Below are 19541 nucleotides of genomic sequence, written 5' to 3'. Positions count from 1 at the left end.
ATAAAGTATAATCTTACAGATATCAAATTCTATGATACCAAGTCGATTGATGTCAGAATTTTCTTTCCATGAAATGTTATATTCTATCTAAATATTAAATAAGGATATTATAGAGATATACCTTGCGGGAAAAGGAGTAATTTTTTGAGATAATAAAAAATAAATGTCTCACACTTTATAATAATAATAATAATAATAATATCGTAAGTATAAATAAGTGATGTACACGTATGTACAGTTTTTGAAAACTTTTTTGAGACAAAAAATAAATTAATTTGTGTTTTACATAAAAGGAAAAGAAAATTAAAACACTTAATTCAGGGGTAAAAAATGAAGGCTGTAAATTTTGTGTGCGAACTCTGTGCAAATGGCTGTAAAATGGATAATCGATGCAATTTGATCCATGCGATTAGAACTCATGCAAGGACTATTTCATACGAATTACATTAATGCAAATGCAAAAATTTTACTTCTTTATTAAAATTAAGGCGCATACCATACCAAGAACATACATAAAACAGAAACAACTAATTAAAAACACTGAAGAGAATTATAAAACTAGTCATTCTCTCCACTAGCAAATTCTTGCATAAGAGGAATCTTAATTCTTAATCACTCATAAGAAGCAAATCTTTCATGAGAGGTCTGGACAGCCCTACAAGAGACGTTCAGACGTTGTAAGAACTCAAAGACATGCAATAATGAGTCCTTAGATACCTTCTACATGGTAAATGTTGGACTTCCCTTTGAGACAAAAACCTTGGGAAACCGATTCACTCTCAAGAACCATGCACCATGCATTGCATCTAAATTTAATCATAACAAAACATCGTGAAATAAACAAATTACAATATGCTAATAATCAGTTATCCAGAAAAAAAAATCGAATAAAAAATGACTTTGACGTACTCGGAAAAATCACTAACATCAAGAATGACAAGCTATCAAAGCAGCATAAATTAAGAAAGCATAACAAACTATCGAAGCAACATACAGTCTGAAAGAATGAAAACTATCCTGTGAAGAAGGCATCATCAATGGCGTCCTTGCAAGGGAGTTGAGTCAAGGCCAGAAAATTCTTAGTATCTTTAGTCATCCCTATAATATTTCCTGCCTACAGAGCCTATGGGATTGCCGCAAGCGGAGCTGGAACATCGAGCTCAATCATTATCACCACTTCCTTAGGCACTAAGTCTGTCTATCTCAGCTGCTGACGACAATCAAGAACAATCTCGTCCTAAATGGATAGGACTCATTTGTGCACCTCTGTAGCAAAAGACTTTGAGACTCAGTAAGAGGCAATTTATTTCTCCTTGTTACGCAAGAGGAGTGCCACCCACTTCGGGGAGCTACGAAAGAGATCCTGAAACGTCCCTATACTTTTACATTGTTTTTAAAATTGGATTGGAATTTTTTTTAAACACTAAGGCTTCGGCCTTATAATATAAAGTCATAAAAATTAAATCCTCTCAAAATCACTCCTACGCATAAAGGTCATAAAAATTAACTCAACTAGTAACCACGAATCATCAGTTTTTTTTAGAAAATCTACATGCTCCAAAAGTATTCATAATCATCATGACTAACTTATGACCCAAAAAATAGAACATCGGTACTAATACCCAAAAATCAATATAGTCGATCAAATCATTTTCAACATTTCCTAAAGCCTATTAGCCAAATTCTTAATCATATCCAATTCCACCACAAAGCTAGCATGCATGAAAATCATATAATTTCTTATTTCATGTCGCAACTTGCATCAAAATTCTAAAACATCTAATCTCAAAATATATAGGCAGATAAATATGTACTGTAAAACATATATCATATAGACATGCAGGTGATAGCATAAAACTTTCAAAACATTTAAAACGAGTAAACTTACAGACTTGAGGCCTGACGACTGAACTTCTGAAGCTGGTGGTGGCACAACCTTCTACAAGAACCCTTGCTTTGATATCAATTGAAACGTCTACTACTTAAAATAATTGCTTAAATATTTTTAAAAAAATCTCTTTTCAAAATACTCAAACACATGTATGAAATAAAAGCAGTCAATCATAAACGTTTCCATAACATATCTTATCATGTCAACATATAGGTGTTCATTTTATTTATTTGAATTCAGATCATTAGTTGTGATTTTCGTATCAGATCTAGTCGATGAATCCATCTACGTATAACCGCGGTACACGGTGGCGGGGACATCAGCGACAGTATTACCCATCCACTGAGCCTTGACCTTACATTTTCGTATTCGTGTTCGTGTTTATATTAGTCATAACCAACTCTCATCTTTCAAAACGCATCATCATATTTATCACTTATAAAATCATGCATATACGTAAATTTCTTTATTATCAACCATACGACATATTTTCGTATTTTTAAAAAAATTCATGTTCATAATATCATATACATTTTAAATATGAAATTTTAGTGATTAGGGCGCTACCAGGACTTCTAACTCGACCCGGGTGCAAAATGACCATTTTTTCTCTAGAAACCCGAATTGACCATTTTACCACTCGGCCTCGAAATTTCGACCCAAAGCCAACCGAACATAATAGAACACCTCAAAACATATTTATATTCATTTCCTAGACGTAACCTCGAGCTCGTCCCATAACTTTTACGATTTGTTTTAAAACTTAGACCGAGGTCCCGGTTTTAACCCGAATCAACCCGAAACTTAACCAAACTTTCTCAATTTTTAACCATGACTTATTCACACCCTACCAGCCCATAAAAAACCAAATTCCATCGATTTTAAACCCCATAATCTCGGCTACAACTTGCTGGAAACTTCTGGACTCGTAACCCTAAACCTAGTTGCACCGCTGAGCCAAATCTTCGACCCTACGCCTAACTAGCATGGATCAGCCTCGAACCAACTCTACCTAGCCCACCTCTGGACCCTCATAGACATACGCCATGCCTAAACCCACATGCACCCGACCATACGAGGATCACCCGAAGCAAGCCACAAGTCTACTCATCTCAACCCTTGCGCTTCGATCTACCCCTAGGCCATGACCAGCCGTGGTTGAGCCCTCCAGGACCACAACTTAGACCCCCTAGGGTCTGCACTATGACCTGGTTCGACTCCCATACGGCCGATCTCTTACCATAATCCGATCGAGTCCCAATCATCATCAAAACCCTAGATCCTCTCGGCTCTCTCTATGGTTCGAACCAACTCCATCTCCATCACCTACACACCTTTGATCTCAACATGTACAGCCCTTAAAAACCGTGATATAGCAGCCCCTTACACAAACGCAGCAAGGACATGAGTTACATATAAAGAAAAATGCATATTTCGTGTAAAAATCGTACCAAACTTACAAAACATGATACGACTAAAATTTCTCATGCAAAAACATAAAAACCAACATATATTGATGTGAATGATGAGAAAAATGAGATATAGGCGTGCCTTTGGATTTTTACTGTAACGAACCGTACTTTTCATACTTAAAAATTTGAGGAAAAATTTAAAATTCCTTATTATAACATCCATACGGTCGTCACTCATCATTCATGAAAAGAATATTTGAAATTAAACATCACCAATAGAATTTTTTTGCTAAAAGAAAGCTTGTTCAAAACATCTCGCATCAAAACATAAAATCAGAGTATTTTAAACTTATATAAAACGTTAAAATAACATGGACGGTACTCTGGTCTAGCCTCCCGCTCAGTCCAAGCCTGTCCCTTGGTCGCCACCTTCTGTCTCCTCATCAACATACTCACCTGCATCGATCAAGTCTAGTGAGTCTAAAGACTCAACACGTATAAACTGGGGAATAACGAGTACTACATAATAAAACCGCATGCAACTTTAAAATAGAGCGTACATACTAAAACTTGAGCTTGCATAACGTAACTTGAACATACGTACATACATACGTAGACGTGCCATGACTTGACAGCTTTCATAAACATGCTTGCATAATTGAACGTACTTAAACATACATGACTTTATTTTGCGTAGAGGATGTTTCAAAGCGAGTGAATCATACATAATAACCGCCTGATCAGACAAACCACGGTACTGGGCTGACAGGGACGTATCCACTGCCACATACATGAGATCCCCGTTCATAATTTAACGGTATGGAGAGGTCCTCGGCCACGTTCACCGACTTCCAAACCCATTCAATATGGTCACAAGACAATTAACATACCTCAAAACTTAAAATATTTTTCTTGCACGTCATACATACTTACTTGGCGTTGAGGGATTCATTGGACTTCGATCGGGGCCGTTGCTGCAACATACTAACATGAATTCACATACGTAACTTGCATAACTTAGACGTAGGTAATCACGCTTACTTACGAGTTCGTTCAATTCCTTAGGACGTTCTAAAATTCCCATAGCTCGACCTTGTAAATCATTGCACTAAACCATGACATCAAACCTCAAACATGTTATAATATTTTTCTCAAAATATAAAGGATACGGACCCCGTGCCTACATCCGCGTAGGGGTCCGTGTAGGCTCAGGTGAAAAGGGCTCGAAAAAAAAGGTGGACACGGACCCCGTGTCAAGGTCCGTGTGGGGGTCCGTGTAGACTCTAGAAAAAGACACCGAAAAGAAACAAAGGCACGGACCCCATGCCAAGGTCCGTGTAGGGGTCCGTCTAGTCTCTGGAAAAAGACACTTCGGGTGGACAAAGGGCACGGACCCCGTGGCAGGGTCCGTGTGGGGGTCCGGCTAGACACTGGAAGTCGAAACCTGCGTGAAAGCTTGACATAATAGTTCATTCTTCTCAATCAACCCGAATTGCTATGAAACGATACTTCAAGACACCTCCTAAGACACCATAGCATCGGCCTAAACTCGTACAAACACCCAAACAACGACGTTCCCCTACGACACATACAATTTGAGAAAATGCGGCAATTGACACCAATTGGTTCCTACGACTTCTTATGCATTCTAGTGCCTATCAACACCGAACGGCATGATAAATAACGACCCAACATCATACCGATCATACCTAGACACAACAACAATCACCCGTCGATTCCCAACGAAGCCTGCAACAAATAACTTCAAGAACACCATTTTCGTAAAAGTCGCAGTTTGAGCAGTCCCACGAAAAACGCCATAACTCACTCAATTTTCATTCAAAAATCTCCAATTTTATATCAAATCGAAGGCATCGAAAAGTTTTACAATTTTGTGGTTGAAAGTTTTCTTGAAATCTCGACTGAAAAATCGCAGTTTCAACCAGAACAGAAAAAACGCAAATTTCAGATCTAAAGAGGGTTTCAAAAGCGATTTAAACATGATTGCTCAAACTTCTACACAACATACACATGGTTTTACGCATAAATAACAACGCACGCATAATATGACATGATCGATGCATCAAGAACAGAATATACGTGCCTTTTGATATCAAACGTTACCGAAACGGCGTTATCGAAGCGGAGATAGAAGCGAGGTTGATCTGGGGCGACTTGCGGCTCGACTTTCAAGCAATAAAATCACCAAAACTCGCTGGGAGATGAAGGGAGAGGGGCGGCCGCTCTTACTTTTGAAACCCTAGGTTTCTATCTCTTAAAAATCTGAAAATAAGATGTGTAGGGTGTGTTGTGTGTTTTAGTGTGTGTAAAAACGTGTAAGTGTGTGTGAGTGTGTGTAACGTGTGTGTGGGTTTTTAATTAGGAGAAATTAGTGCTAAATTAACTAATTAAAATACTAATTAAAGGTTGACACCCACTAATTCAATCAAACTCCTCCATTAAATAATTACACACTAATTTTAAAAGTTCTAAACTCTTAAATTACTAAATACATAAATAAGGCTTTTAAAATACTAAAAACTTAATAAATTATTTAAAATACCCCATCCTTAACTTAAAATAAAATACCACACTTTAAATTGCCAAAATCCGTCACCGGGTCTTTTCTTCGATCCCGCTTCGAATGAACGCCTGAAACACGAAACTCGAATAACATTTTAACGTGCATCACATAAACATAAATAATTTAAAATAAGGCATTTAAATAAATCATGCACCGCTAAAATCAATATAAAATTAACTAAATTATTTAATAATTTGGGTTATACGTGTACTGAATTTGGGCACTGCAGTTCCTTCACCACTTATAAAAATTTCGTCCTCGAAATTAAATCTTACCGAACAACTCCGGGTAGCGAAGTCTCATATCTGCTTCGAACTCCCATGTGGCCTCTTCCACTGATTGGTTTAGCCACCGGACTTTGACTAGCTCAGTCACTTTGTTCCGGAGCCTACGCTCTTGCCTGTCTAGGATTTGGACTGGTTTCTCCTCATAAGACAAGTCCGGAGCCAAGTGCAACGGCTCGTAGCTCAGAACATGCGAAGGATTAGCTAGATACTTCCTCAGCATGGAAACTTGGAACACATTGTGCACCTCGGCCAGATTCGGCGGAAGGGCTACACGGTAAGCTAATGTCCCAACCCTGTCCAAAATCTCGAACGGTCCAATGAGCCTCGGACTCAGCTTGCCTCTCTTCCCAAATCTCATTACACCCTTCATAGGTGCTATCTTCATAAAAACGTGATCTACTACGGCAAACTCGAGATCTCTTCTCCTCTTATCGGCATAGCTCTTTTGACGGCTTTGGGCAGTCTTCATTCTGTTACGAATCTTGACCACCACGTCTGCAGTCTGCTGAACTATCTCTGGACCAAGTTCTGCTCTCTCACCAACTTCATCCCAATGAACTGGTGATCTGCACTTTCTTCCATACAAAGCCTCATAGGGAGCCATACCAATGGATGCTTGGAAACTATTGTTGTATGTGAACTCCACTAGATGTAGCTTAGACTCCCAACTTCCTTGAAAATCAATCATACAGGCCCTTAGCAAATCCTCCAAAATCTGAATCACTCGCTCAGACTGGCCATCTGTCTGCGGGTGAAAGGCTGTACTGAACAGCAATTTTGTCACCATGGCTGCATGTAAGCTCTTCCAGAAAGACGATGTAAACCTCGGGTCCCTGTCGGACACAATTGAAACTGGGAATCCATGCAGACGGACTATCTCCCTGATATAAAGCTCCGCATACTGAGCCATGGAGAAAGTCGTCTTCACTGGTAAGAAATGTGCTGACTTGGTGAGTCGGTCCACTATAACCCAAATAGAATTCGATCCTCTGACTGACCTCGGCAACCCAACCACAAAATCCATAGTAATGTTCTCCCATTTCCACTCGGGAATGGGGAGTGGCTTAACCAATCCTGCTGGCCTCTGATGTTCAGCTTTTACTTGCTGGCAAGTGAGGCATTCTGACACAAATCGGAGGATGTCTCTCTTCATCCCTGGCCACCAATACAAAATCTGGAGATCCTCATACATCTTGGTACCTCCTGGATGGATAGAATACGGAGATGTGTGTGCCTCTGTCAAAATATCCTGTCTGATCGAACCAACACTTGGCACCCACATTCTGCCTCTGTATCTCACAATTCCATCTGCCATTGTGTAGAGAACACTGCCCTTGGCTTCGTCTCTCAGTCTCCATTTCTGAAGCTGCTCATCCGAAGACTGTCCTGCCCGGATACGGTCTAGCAAATCAGATTTGACTGTCAGATTAGACAGCCTAGGAGCTCTGCCCTCACGATAAACCTCTAGACCAAACTTCTGAATCTCAGACTGAAGAGGTCTCTGTGCTGATAACTGAGCTATGACGGCAAATTTTCTGCTCAAAGAGTCTGCGACAACATTAGCCTTTCCCGGATGGTAGCTAATTTCGCAGTCGTAATCTTTCACAAGTTCCAACCACCGTCTCTGTCTCATATTCAACTCTTTCTGCGTGAAGAAATATTTGAGACTCTTATGATCGGTGAAAATCTGGCATTTCTCGCCGTATAGGTAGTGTCTCCAAATTTTCAGTGCGAAGACAACGGCGGCTAACTCCAGGTCGTGAGTCGGGTAATTCTTCTCGTGCACCTTCAACTGCCTGGAAGCATAAGCTATGACCCGACCTCGCTGCATCAATACTGTGCCTAGCCCGAGCTTAGATGCATCGGTATATAATACGAAATCTCCTTGCCCTAACGGCATGACTAGCACCGACGCAGAAATAAGAGCTTGCTTCAACGTATCGAAGCTCTTCTGACATTCATCACCCCACAAAAATTTGGCATTTTTCTTGGTTAGTGAAGTGAGTGGCACTGCTATGGATGAAAATCCCTTAATAAACTTACGGTAGTAGCCAGCTTAACCCAAAAAGCTACGGATCTCTGATGCATTCTTCGGCTCAACCCATTCCTTGACAGCTGCTACTTTTGCTGGATCCACCTCGATTCCACTGCTAGATACTATATGCCCCAAAAATGCAACTTTCTGCAGCCAAAACTCGCACTTACTAAACTCGCAAACAACTTGCGACTCCGCAGAACCTGTAAAACTGTCCTCAAGTGTTGGTTATGCTCCTCATGGCTCTTCAAGTATATAAGGATATCGTCAATGAATACTATGACGAATTGGTCAAGGTAGGGCTGAAATACTCGGTTCATGAGGTCCATGAAAATTGCTGGAGCATTTGTCAATCCAAATGGCATCACCAAGAACTCGTAATGCCCATATCTGGTCCTGAAAGCTGTCTTGTGGACATCTGCATCCTTCACTTTCAGCTGATGGTACCCTGATCGAAGATCTATCTTAGAAAACACGGTAGCTCCCTGTAATTGATCGAACAAGTCTTCGATTCTAGGCAACGGGTACTTATTCTTGATCGTTACCTTGTTCAGCTCACGGTAATCGATGCACAGTCTCATGCGCCCGTCTTTCTTTTTCACAAAGAGCACTGGTGCGCCCCACGGTGAGAAACTCGGGCGGATAAACTCCTTGTCTAAGAGCTCTTGAATCTGCAGCATGAGTTCTAACATTTCAGCTGGAGCTAATCGGTACGGTGCCTTAGAGATAGGCACTGTGCCTGGCATGAGATCAATAGCAAACTCCACATCTCTCTCTGGTGGAAGACCTGAAACATCATCTGGGAAGACGTCTGGGAAATCGCTGACTACTGGCACTTCAGATAAAGATGGAGTGGTCACATTAGGCGCTGAAATAATACTGGCCAAGAAGGCCTGACACCCCTTGGAAATCAGCCTCCTCGCCTGCATGCACGAAACCATGCGGGGGAAGCTCCTCCATCTGGCTGTCTCAAAAAGAAACCGCTCCATGCCCAGCGGTCTAACCAATACTGACCTCTTCTGAAAATCAATCAGAACTCTGTTCTTTGTCAGCCAGTCCATTTCCAAAATAATGTCAAACTCTGGCATCGGCAAGACGATCAAATCAGCATACACCAGGTGGCCGTGCAATTCTAGATCAATATCTCTAACCACGCTAGTAGCTGACAGCTCTACCCCTGATGGGACGGTTACTGAATAATTCACGTTGAGTCCAATGGTCTTGATATCCAAGTGATTGGTGAACGTTTCCGAGATAAAAGAATGGGTGGCTCCTGAATCTATCAAGGCCTGAGTAGCTATTCTCTTTATGAAAATATTTCCTGAGAGACGTTAGCACAACAAACTAACTTACACCCCAAAATTACTAACATAAACCTTAGGCATATAAGAACCCAATATCTCGAGTTATTCAAAAATAATACTAGCACACTAATAATCCCAAATAAAAATCCACATGCGAGGCAGAATAATACTGAACTTTAGTAGGAAAGTTTACCGGTCAGCAAAGTCGTGTCTGGATTCGCCTCATGTGCATGCATGGCGAATACTCTCCCTTGGGTGGGCTGCTTCCAGTGTGGGCACTCTTTCAACATGTGATCCGTAGCCCCACATTTAAAACATTTCCCGGATCCCCATAGGCACTGTCCGGGATGTTGGCAATTGCACTTCTGGCACACTGGAAAGTTACCGGGCTTCTGAGGCGCCCCTTGCTGCTGGATAGGACCCTTGCCTTTCGGCGGTCCCTGATAGGGTTTCTTCCCTGGCGGCCCCTGAAATGGCCTCTTAAACTGGGACTTCTGATGATGCTGCTGCGGGTGTTGTGGTGGTGCCTGATAGGGCCTCTTGCCCTGCCTGTCGGCCTCTATATCTCTCAGATCTTGCTCTGCTGCCAATGCTCTAGATACGGCGACTGCATAAGAAGTAGTGCCAGCTACCCTCACATCACGGCGCAAGATCGGCTGCAATCCATCCATGAAATGCCTCAGTTTTGCTTGGGCATCATTCGCAATGAGGGGTACGAAGTAACACCCCCTCTCAAACTTTCTGACAAAATCTTCCACACTACTGTCTCCCTGTCTCAGCATCATAAATTCCCTGATCAGACAAGAGCGTACTTCTTCGGTGAAGTACTTGGCGTAAAAGACCTCCTTGAAACCATTCCATGGCAGTGCCTGCAAGTTAACTGCCACAGATGCACTCTCCCACCATAATCTGGCGTCCCCTCTCAGAAAGAACGTGGCACATCTGACCCTATCTTCATCGGTCAGTTCCATAAAGTCAAAGATTACCTCTATGGACTTAATCCATCCCTCGGCTACCATCGGGTCAGTGGTACCCGAAAAATCCTTAGGACTCATCCTCCTAAACCTTTCGTACACTGCTTCCAGTTGGGGACTCGCCCCTGCACCTGCTGCTGTAGCCTGATTCCCCGCAAACTGCGCGAAGAACTGCGTCATGCCTGCAACCATCTGTGCCTGCATGTCCGGCGGTGGAGGTGGAGGTGGAGGAGCGTCTCTTCCCTCCCCTCGAGGCTCTCTGTCCTCGTCTCTTGTTTAACGGTCGATCACATGTCTAGGAGGCATGCTGTTCCAATAAATTACCCAACACGTAAACGCAATATGCATGAGCATATATCAATATTTTATGAAGCACGTAAGTCAAACTTAAAACATGCACATACTGAAATCATAACTTGATGCTTACTACATAGCATAATGCAAAACTTTAAACTTACAGACTTGAGGTGTGACTTCGTGAGCTTCTTGCGACTGGCAGTAGGCGTGACCCTTTACAAGAACACCAATATGATACCAACTGTAACGAAGAACTGTACTTTTCATACTTAAAAATTTGTGGAAAAATTTAAAATTCCTTATTATAACATCCATACGGTCGTTACTCATCGTTCATGAAAAGAATATTTGAAATTAAACATCACCAATAGAATTTTTTTGCTAAAAGAAAGCTTGTTCAAAACATCTCGCATCAAAACATAAAATCAGAGTATTTTAAACTTATATAAAACGTTAAAATAACATGGACGGTACTCGGGTCTAGCCTCCCGCTCAGTCCAAGCCTGTCCCTTGGTCGCCACCTCCTGTCTCCTCATCAACATACTCACCTGCATCGATCAAGTCTAGTGAGTCTAAAGACTCAACACATATAAACTGGGGAATAACGAGTACTATATAATAAAACCGCATGCAACTTTAAAACAGAGCGTACATACTAAAACTTGAGCTTGCATAACGTAACTTGAACATACGTACATACATACGTAGACGTGCCATGACTTGACAGCTTTCATAAAGATGCTTGCATAACTGAACGTACTTAAACATACATGACTTTATTTTGCGTAGAGGATGTTTCAAAGCGAGTGACCCATACATAATAACCGCCTGATCAGACAAACCACGATACTGGGCTGATAGGGACGTATCCACTGCCACATACATGAGATCCCCGTTCATAATTTAACGGGCTGGTTGGTCCCCGTTCATAATTTAACGCTTTCCAACCACGATCTAACCCGTTCATAATTTAACGGGGTGGAGAGGTCCTCGGCCACGTTCACCGACTTCCAAACCCATTCAATTTGGTCACAAGACAATTAGCATACCTCAAAACTTAAAATATTTTTCTTGCACGTCATACATACTTACTTGGCGTTGAGGGATTCATTGGACTTCGATCGGGGCCGTTGCTGCAACATACTAACATCCATTCACATACGTAACTTTCATAACTTAGACGTAGGCAATCACGCTTACTTACGAGTTCGTTCAATTCCTTAGGACGTTCTAAAATTCCCATGGCTCGACCTTGTAAATCATTGCACTAAACCATGACATCAAACGTCAAACATGTTATAATATTTTTCCCAAAATATAAAGGACACGGACCCCGTGCCTACATCCATGTAGGGGTCCGTGTAGGCTCGGGTGAAAAGGGCTCGAAAGAAGGGTGGACACGGACCCCGTGTCAAGGTCCGTGTGGGGGTCCGTATAGACTCTGGAAAAAGACACCGAAAAGAAACAAAGGCACGAACCCCGTGCCAAGGTCCGTGTAGGGGTCCGTCTAGTCTCTGGAAAAAGACACTTCGGGTGGACAAAGGGCACGGACCCCGGGTCCGTGTGGGGGTACGGGTAGACACTGGAAGTCGAAACCTGCGTGAAAGCTTGACATAATAGTTCTTTCTTCTCAATCAACCCGAATTGCTATGAAACGATACTTCAAGACACCTCCTAAGACACCATAGCATCGGCCTAAACTCGTACAAACACCCAAACAACGACGTTTCCCTACGACACATACAATTTGAGAAAACGCGGCAATTGACACCAATTGGTTCCTACGACTTCTTATGCATTCTAGTGCCTATCAACACCGAACGAAATGATAAATAACGACCCAACATCATACCGATCATACCTAGACGCAGCAACAATCACCCGTCGATTCCCAACGAAGCCTGCAACAAATAACTTCAAGAACACAATTTTCGTAAAAGTCGTAGTTTGAGCAGTCTCACGAAAAACGCCATAACTCACTCAATTTTCATCCAAAAATCTCGAATTTTATATCAAATCGAAGGCATCGAAAAGTTTTACAATTTTGTGGTTGAAAGTTTTCTTGAAATCTCGACTGAAAAATCGCAGTTTCAACCAGAACAGTAAAAACGCAAATTTAAGATCTAAAGAGGGTTTCAAAAGCGATTTAAACATGATTGCTCAAACTTCTACACAACATACACATGGTTTTACGCATAAATAACAACGTACGCATAATATGACATGATCGATGCATCAAGAACAGAATATATGTGCCTTTTGATATCAAACGTTACCGAAACGGCGTTATCGAAGCGGAGATAGAAGCGAGGTTGATCCGGGGCGACTTGCAGCTCGACTTTCTAGCAATAAAATCACCAAAACCTCGCTGGGAGACGAAGGGAGAGGGGCGGCCGCTCTTATTTTTGAATCCTAGGTTTCTATCTTTTAAAAATCTGAAAATAAGATGTGTAGGGTGTGTTGTGTGTTTTAGTGTGTGTAAAAACGTGTAAATGTGTGTGAGTGTGTGTAACGTGTGTGGGTTTTTAATTAGGAGAAATTAGTGCTAAATTAACTAATTAAAATACTAATTAAAGGTTGACACCCACTAATTCAATCAAACTCATCCATTAAAATAATTACACACTAATTTTAAAATTTCTAAACTCTTAAATTACTAAATACATAAATAAGGCTTTTAAAATACTAAAAACTTAATAAATTATTTAAAATACCCCATCCTTAACTTAAAATAAATACCACACTTTAAATTGCCAAAAGCCGTCACCAGGTCTTTTCCTCAATCCCGCTTCAAATGAACGCCTGAAACATGAAACTCGAATAACATTTTAACGTGCATCACATAAACATAAATAATTTAAAATAATGCATTTAAATAAATCATGCACCGCTAAAATCAATATAAAATTAACTAAATTATTTAATAATTTGGGTTATACGTGTACTGAATTTGGGCACTACATTTACGCTCGAAAACCTTGATACAATCGCGTAGAACGAGCACTGAAGAGACGGGGAAGAGATCATTTGAAAAAACTTGGGAGAGGTCGAGGGGATTGCTGCTGAACTTTTCGAAAATATGCTGATGAAGATTGGGGAGGGGGCGGCCGAATTGAATGGGTGGAATGTTTAAGGTTTTGAAGGTAGGTTAGGTATAATATAATTAGTATAATGGCTCTTAATTAAAAATAGTGTGATTAAGTAGGATTTTAGGCCCATTAAGTATTAAAATAGTCCTATTAAGCCCAAAAACACTCCCGTAAAATATTCGTTTAGAAAAGTTTATGAAAATATTGCCCGAACCCTCAAAAAAGTTTCCCGTTTGGTAAAAATTGAATAGCGGTTTAAATACGACTCGTTGAGTAAAAATAACTTAAAAATGCCCATTTCGAAAATCACTCTTATTTACACCATATATTAAATAAACAAAAATAATATTTATAAAACAGTTTCCCTTAATTATCTCCGATCTCCGTTCTTCGTTCGAGCATGAAATACTGCTAAAAGCCTTATATCATGCAATCTTAATGAACCAAGAATTAAACATATATATTCTTGTAAAAATCATGGATTAATGCGTTAAAAATAAATTAATTAAAATACATAAGAAATTTGATAACTTGAATGCATGTTGTGGTTCACGTGGACCTTCAAATTTTTTGGACGTTACAATCTATCCCATGATGGATCAGTTCGGGCACCATGGAAGGTGCTACAAACACAATATTCTCAATGAGCTGCAATAGCTCATGTTCTAAGAATGTAAACACCGATAAATTAGATCGAGTTTGTTTTAAACCAAGAGGAAAATACTCGAAAGAATCATTCGTTAAGAAAGCTAATCAGTTTAAAGCTTTTAACTTGTGTAAACTGATTAACTGATATAAAGGAGATCAGTTCTTGCATATATATCAGTTCAGTTATGGTGCGAACTGAATTGATAACTGCTCAAATTGATCAAATCAGTTTTAAAAACAATAGTTAAACAGTTAATAACACAAATATATTTATGGATGTTCAGAGACTTCAACTGCTCCTACGTCACCCCTTCTACAACCTCGAGTAGGTTCCACTAGAAGACTTTGATTTATACAACACCTTTTACAAACCCACTCAGCTTAGGACTTACCCTACTTCCTAACTGAACTCCTAGCCTATACTGGAGACAACACCTTCCAGCAAACACTTGTTTAATGTCTATGAAAGGATCGGTTAGAAGGTGACAAGTGTTTAGAGGGGGGGGGGGGGGGGGTTGAATAAACACTCATGGATTATATATATTTTTTCGAAGATTGGGTTCAGTTTAGTGACAAACTGACACTCGGTATCTCGTCAGTCGATAACAAGCAGTTTAATTGAAAATAGTGGCGGAAGTAAACTGATTGAGAGATAGAACAACTGACTGAAAATAATAACTGATATTAAAATGCACATGATTTTTTTTCTGGATGTTCGGAGAATAGAATAACTCCTACGTCACCCCTTCTATCACGGAGATAGTATTTTCACTAAAAGACTTTGATCGAATACAAAGTTGTACAGACCCACATCAGTTTGGACTTAACACTGCCAAAACTGAAACTCTTAGTTCACAAAAACTTTTACGGTGCGTGACTGAATTTAACACGAGTGAATGAATCTAACAAAGATTTCAAAGTGCTAACAAGCTCGTAAATGTGGCCTTGATTGCCACTAATAAATCTGATAAAAGTGAGCTTTTGATATTTGAATACGAGTAGTGATTTTAGCAGCGTAACATCAAGCTTTAATAGAATAGTTGTTCGTGTTGTTCTTTGCAGCTGCCCTCTTCACCTATTTATAGGCTTCCCTCTCAACGCTAATATTAAATAATATTTGAATTTTTATATCTGTTGATTGCCACGTCAATATTCCTCTAACAACCATACACTGCAATCTCTGAAATGCGGCGTTCCACTAAGTAACAGTCTGTTGTGTACCACTGTCGGTTGAATGTCTTTTCCCGATAGATGATGACGTGTTCAGCTGAAGAATCAGCTGCTGGGCAATAGCTGGTAAGGTTTACAACTGCTGTTTAGTTGACTGCTCGTTCAGTTGCGTAAATCAGTTGCGTAGTTCAGTTATTTAATCAGTTGGTTCGAGCTTTTGTCCTTTAGTTTATCAAACGCTGAAACTTAGTTTCCAACAATTTCCCCTTTTTAGGTGTTTGAAAAAATTAAGCAAATAATAACTGAACAAATTAACTCATTGTAGATAAGATAAGAATTCGATTAACTGAACTTCTTCTTAGAGAATAATAATCTTCAAACAATAAAAACTGTTACTCGAGACAGTTAACTTCTGACTGCTCTTCAACGAGATTCTGACTGCTTTTGCTGTTGATCTAGCTGAGCTTTAATCTCTTCCCCCTTTTTGTCAAATACATCCATCTTATTTGGTAACCTCCGAACATCAACCGATAAGAGTCCGACATTAGTGGATACGTCTAAGATTGCATTAAGCACCGTGGTTTGCAGCAAATCTATTTTCATTGAGACAGACTTCTCCACAAAGTCAACTCGTTTGCTGATTGTGTCTTAAGTTAGGGAGAGACTCTCAACTAAGCCTCTGTTCTTTCTAAGTTCCTCTATTGTAAGAGAGATAGATGTCACAGCAACTTGAATTTTCTTCAAGCTCTCTGAATTGAATTCAATCGAAGAGTCTAGTTTCAGAGAATGAGCAAGTTGAGTGTTTTGAATTTTCTTGATATCATCCATCATCTGCGACATGTTATTCTGGATGTCCTGAATCTCTTCAAGTACTAAATCCATGTCTGAGGATGGATGAGGAGATATAGGTTCAGTCATCCTTGGTTCTTGTTCCCTGGTAGTTTGATCAAAGACCACCATAGACCTGTCAGATACTACTGTTTCAGCATGTATCAGCTTTGGAACGTCTTGCATACTGGCTTCTTCTTGAATAGGAGGAGATGAAGATTGATTCGGAGCAACAGATGAACTGTCTTGCTGATTAAGTTGATGATCTGTGGGAGTTTCAGTTGGAGGGTCAGTGACTTGTGCTTCTGATTGTTGGTCAACTGAAACTTGTTGCGGCTCGTCAGTCGGAAAATTTTCAATAGCATGCAACTGAGCCTCCACAGTGTTAACAGTTTCTAGATTAGTCACGACAAGTGATCGAATGGGCACATCAGTTAGAACACTTTGTTCAGTAGAGATAAAAGGCTAAACTAGTTCCTCAGTGAAAGATATAGGAGCATCTGTAGCTGGTTGATCTGTTGGGAGATCAACTGATTCAGTTGAAGGCACATGCGTCTGAAGTTCTTGGGCTACTGACTGAATGATTTCATCGATATTAGCAAGTGTCAAGTCATTGTCCGAATATAGTTGAGGATCAGCAGCAGAAGAAGATTGTGGCACATCCTGAATTGGCTCTACAGTTGTAGCAGCAGCTTGTTCTGGGGATGGCTCTTTGTGCTATGATGAAGGTTCATATTCTTCTTCTTCTGAAAGGCCTTCATGAATGACTAATTGCTGATCCATTTCCCAGTACTTTATCTGTATTTGCAAATTCATAAGATCTGTGTCCAACTGAGTAAGCACAGCTCGATCAATGTAGGCAGTTGGATTTGTAGGAATGTAGTTGCACTTGAGCTTCTCAATCAGTTGAGCCAACTTTTTGGCTCTTACTTGATCAAAGAAATATTTTTTTCTCTCCAGTGCCTGAACAATTGTAGCATCTTTAACCACTTTAAGAACAGATACTTCCAGTTTGATGATTTTATGCAGTTGAGACTTCCTTTTCAACTCTTTGGCAAGATGTGAGTTCTGAAACGCATCCAAGCATCATAAGTTTTCAGTTTGGATTCAGCAAATGCATTGACCTATTCCCAGATAAGGTCAATGTGAGTTTGAATCGCGTTTGTTGGCCTGAGCTCTTCGATAAACTGGCCCTTGCCTTTCTCATCAGAGAGAATGTGCAGAATGTTAAGTCCAGAACGAGTAGTATCCATCAGTTCCTGAATCTTGATTCCTTTGGGTCGAGCAGGAGCAAAGATGGTAGGTCGATTGATATGGATCAAAGGAGCTGTAACTCTTGCTGATTCCTTCTTTTTACTAGATGTGGTGATGACATTTTTGAATGGATCAATTGATGGAGGTAACTTATCTTTTGCTGAAACTTCAGCTGGAATGGCTTTAAGAGGAATAGCCTGAATAGGCTTTTGAACATCTGATTGCTTTACACTTTCAGCCGGGATGAATTCAAACATTGATGTCGGCTTGGTTTTCTGGGTCCTTTGTTTCTTTGCAATCTTCGGAGAAGGTGTCTTCCCAGAATCTAATTCACTGACAATCAATTTCTTCTTGATTGTATTCAGCTGAACCAAAGTTCTGCCTTTCTTTACTGACTTGAGAACATCCTGCTGCGTTTCTATCTCTTTTTTTATCTTTACAAACTGATCAAGAGAGATGTCCAGTTTAGTATTGGGTGGCTGAACGTTCTTGGCGTTAAAGACTTTGAATTTGACTGATATTTCAGCATTATTAGCCACTAGCCCCTTGGCCTTCAAAAGATAACTGATTTGAACTGCATACCCCCTTGAATGCTTGGTTGATTTGAGCATGTTGCGCATAATGGTGAAGATGATATGCCTCCAATTCACCTTATTTTCAGCCATAATCACAGTCATCACTTGAAATTTTTCAAGAGTAAGGGCAGCAAAAGAACCGGCCTTAGTTAAGATCCCCTTAGTGACAATATCAGCCAGCAGTTGGATTTCTGGCTTCAACTCTTCTTTGGGATCGGAAACTTTGATTTTCCGACCATCAGTTGACAACAACGATTGCATCTCCTCAATATCAGATGTATTAACCTCAAAAACGTTGTTGAGCCCATCGGTAGGCAATAAGAACAGTTCTCCAAAAGATTCTTTAGAAATGTTCAACAACTGACCATTGATAGTAGTGATGACGTTTCCATCAGAATTGACATACTCATTTGAGTATAAATCACAAAGTTCCTTCGGGTAGATTTCCTGAGAAGATTGTCCCAGAAATGTCCTCAAACCAGCTGCTTCCAATTTTAGAAATACGTTCTTGATATATGCCTCGTTGACTGATAGAACTGATTCAAAATGTGTGATGGAATTTGATTTGCCATTTCTGAGAATACGAAAACCTGAAACTCTGCAAGATATAAGCTCTGAGTATGAATTTGCTCTGAAAATTGATATTCGCGTAAGGAAGAACTGAATTGGGGCGGGAAAGGTACATATGTAGGTGACTGTTCAATTTCTGGACATGTGTCAGTCCACAAAAAATTTGAATTAAAAACGTGTGTACGTGTGCTGCAATCGTGTGTACAAATTCAAATGGTTCAAATGAGGCCACAATTTAAAGATGCTATTTAGCAATTAACAAAAAGACTCACATCACTTGATTTGGAATATAATGTGGTTAATTAGTCAACTTATGTGAGAAGATTAGTAAAATAATCAGCTGAACGATCGGTTGTGAAACTATGTCTTTTCAGTTGAGGATTTACTAACTGCTGTCTTCTTAGTTAACCTTTTAAAACCAATATTCTCCCTTAATAAATGCATATATAAATTAAGAGGATTTAAGCATGATATAATAATGATGAATTAAAATAAATCTGATGCTTAGTAGGTTAATCGTCTGCGGTAATGATTTCGTTCCTTCAGCTTCCTTGACCCTGGGCTATAAATGAGAATAGCTTGGTTAGTCTCAATCATATTAGCAAATAATTATTTAAAAGTTA

Source organism: Primulina eburnea, chromosome 4 (genome assembly GCF_022965805.1).
Source record: "Primulina eburnea isolate SZY01 chromosome 4, ASM2296580v1, whole genome shotgun sequence".
NCBI lineage: Eukaryota > Viridiplantae > Streptophyta > Magnoliopsida > Lamiales > Gesneriaceae > Primulina > Primulina eburnea.
The sequence above is the reverse complement of the archived record's forward strand: the minus strand, read 5'-3'. Positions refer to the sequence as shown.